The sequence below is a fragment of the Artemia franciscana genome, chromosome 17 (assembly GCF_032884065.1).
Source record: "Artemia franciscana chromosome 17, ASM3288406v1, whole genome shotgun sequence".
Taxonomy (NCBI): domain Eukaryota; kingdom Metazoa; phylum Arthropoda; class Branchiopoda; order Anostraca; family Artemiidae; genus Artemia; species Artemia franciscana.
In genome coordinates this window covers 41,742,349-41,745,917 of record NC_088879.1, presented here as the reverse complement: position 1 = coordinate 41,745,917, position 3,569 = coordinate 41,742,349, and positions in this window count along the sequence as shown.

The following is a 3,569-nucleotide window of genomic DNA, read 5'->3' as shown; positions in this document are numbered from 1 at the left end:
GCCGACTATCGGTGAATAGGAAAAGTCGGGTTCTCTCTAAATTTTATTCGGCTACTTTTTTCGGTTATATATATATACATAGGATAGGGAGACATGGTTAAAAGATAGTCTAAAATTTCTATGAGTATGCATGTATGGCAAGTATGGCGCATTATCATTAATTACACTTTTGAACTGGCCTTTATAGCATGCCAAATTTAAAATCCTAAGGACTATTTTTTATGTTTTGAATTAAATATTTTTTTAATCTACTAGTAATTTTTTTTTAAATTAGCGTAAAAACTGGAATTAAATCAGGGTCTGTACTAATTTTATTAAGAGAAAACAATAAAAAATTTGGCTGACTTTCTCTGCAATAAATTGGGACAATAAATTAAAACTGACCATGATGGGTAATCTAACTCAGTAAAATTTGAAGTATATAAACAGCAAGGCGAAAATGCCTTATTATTAAACCAAAAAAGGAGGAATATGTTATAATATGCAAAGCAGTAAGCCAAAACCTCAAATTTTATTGGCATTGGTATAAAATTCATATTAAAATTGTTGACTCTGTAAAATAAGCATTGCAACGTTTATATGGAGCAGGAGAAAAAACAAAAAAAATCCTAAGAACTATTTTGCTCTTAGAATAAATAATTTCGTTGGCATTTCAGATTCCTAGCAATCGAAAGCATGTGCATTTCAGATACATTACATACATTGTCTTTCTAGAAAGAAGTTTTCATTCGTTTGACAGCATAGACAGAGGATACTGAAAATTTTCAATTTTGTAATGTTAAATGAAAACAGCTGACTTGAGCACCTCTTGTGGATAAATAACGTAATAAACAAGGAAAAAGAGATGTATTCATTCTAATTCTATATGTTATTACGGAAGGTTCCTTATTATGTGAGCAAACATCTAAATCTATTGTTGGTTTCCGCAAGGTCTAGATAAAGATTAAATTAAAAAAACTAATTTTTTTAGCTGAAAGCAAGGAGCGACATTAAAACTTAAAACGAACAGATATTACTCCATATATAAATGAGTTGTCCCCTCCGCAAACCCTCGCTCTTTACGCTAAAGTTTTTAATTGTTTTAAAAAGTAGAATTGTGGCAAAGAGTCAAACTTTAGCGTAAAGAGCGAGGGATTGCGGAGGGGACAACTCATTTCATATACGGAGTAATTTCTGTTCGTTTTAAGTTTTAATGTCGCTCCTTACTTTCAGCTAAAAAAATTAGTTTTTTTAATTTAATTTCTGAACGTTCTTGAATTAATGCATGTTTGGTCTTGGCTCTCCGTACATAAATTATTAAAATGAAATTTTTATATTAATTCTTTTTTTGGCTAAATGGTTTTCTCTTAGTTTTGATCAGACGATTTTGAGAAATAAGGGGTGGAGAAGGAGGCCTAGTTGCCCTCCAATTTTTTGGTTACTTAAAAAGGCAACTAGAACTTTTAATTTTTAATGAACGTTTTTATTAATAAAAAATATACGTAACTTAAGAATTAACTTACGTAACAAACTTTCATAACCTTATATTTTTTTAATGTATACGAGGGGGTTTGTACCCTCGTTAATATCTCGCTCTTTACACTAAATCCTAAGTTTTGTCCCAATTCTTTAAGAATGACCCCTGAATCAGAAAGGCCGTAGAATAAAATAGTTGAAATTACTTAAAATACTTTAACATAAAGAGCAAGGTATTTATCTCCTCCTAAATACCTCGCTCTATATGCTAAAGTATTTTTAGAACCCCTAATATGTGTAATAATCACTGTTCGTTTTAAGTTTCAATGCTACTTCTTCTTTTCATTTGAAAAAAACTTTTCATGTTTATTTTTCATTGTTTTCTTATAGTAATGCTAGAGAATCCTGCGCCCTTGTCATTGAATTTTTCTTCCCCCATGACAGATTCCTCCAAGGAACGATCCTCCAAAATATCCCCCTCTCTACAGCCCCACCCCCAAACAAAATTAAATCCCCCTGAAAACGTCTGTACACTTCCCAATAACCATTACTATATGTAAACACTGGTCAAAGTTTGTTACTTGCAGCCCCTCCCCCAGGGATTATGGGGGAGTAAGTCATCCTCAAAGACATAGTTATTGTGGTTTTCGACTATGTTGAACAAAATGGCTATCTCAAAATTTTGATCCGTTGACTTTGGGAAAAAATTAAGCGTGGGAGGGGGCCTAGATGCCCTCCAATTTTTTTGGTCACTTAAAAAGGGCACTAGAACTTTCCATTTCTGTTAGAATGAGTCCTCTTGCGACATTCTAGGACCACTTGGTCGATACGATGACCCCTGGAAAAAAAAAAAACACGCACCCGTGATTTGTCTTCTGGCAAAAAATACAAAATTCCACATTTTTGTAGATAGGAGCTTGAAACTTCTACAGTCGGGCTCTCTGATACGCTGAATCTGAAAATAAGGCAAATTTTCTCAGGCTCGTAACTTTTGATGGGTAAGACTAAAGTTCATGAAACTTATATATTTAAAATCAGCATTAAAATGCGATTCTTTTGATGTAGCTATTGATATCAAAATTCAATTTTTTAGTGTTTTGGTTACTATTGAGCCGGGTCGCTCCTTACTACAGTTTGTTACCACGAACTGTTTGATAATTTTGTTTCTGTTTGGTAAACTATTTCTGAATGACTATCCAAAGACCCTTTGTTATTATTATGATCAGTAGTTTATGTTGTGGAGTAACCGACTTTAGGGCAAGATTCCTAAATTAGCTGACAAGGCTGTCCTGGTTTTTATCTGATATTCACGATTCACAAAACGCTGTCTAACATATATTAAAGAAAAGCCCAGAGTTAACTAGACTTAGAAATTGAATCCTGGCTGCTCAGAAAGTGCACCTGTATTTTAGTTTTAGTGACATTTTATGTCACTTGGTGATATTATAGTGAAACTAATATGCAGTGACATTAGTAATATTATATGTAGTTTTCATTTTATAACATTTAATGCTTTATTTCACTGTTTGTTTTAATTTGTAAGTCATTAACTTCGTAGGATGAGTAACAGTTTTTAATAGCCTTATAGAGTCATAACGTAGACTATTAAATGACACCAGTTTATTGGGAGAAGGTCATTGGGACAATGAAGGCGTAGTCATTATTTCAAATAGCTTAGTCTTTTAATCAATACATGCAATTTTTTCTCCGAGTGGTTCTTGCAAGTCATCTTTGCTTTCCATTGGATAGAAACTAAATTATAAATCACTTTTATGGGGCAAAAATGACATGAAACTTAAAAGAAACAAAGTAAAATCTAAATTTGGGCAGGGTGACATAAGAAAATTTCAGTGCTACGTATTTTCCCTCTGAAAATGCCTCCCGCCTCGGAAAATTCCACCAGAAATCCCACCGTGCAAAATTCCTTCGGGCGCAATGTCGTATAATCATTAGTAGGAAAATTGAAAGTTTTAGTCGCCTGTTTAAGTTAAAGGCAATGCTACAGCGTTGCCTGTAGTAAACAGTCATAAGGCTTCAATTTCTTACTATTTATTTCTCAGAGGCACTTCTTAAGGAAAAGGTGATAGTATGAACTTCAAGAGGGTTCATACTAT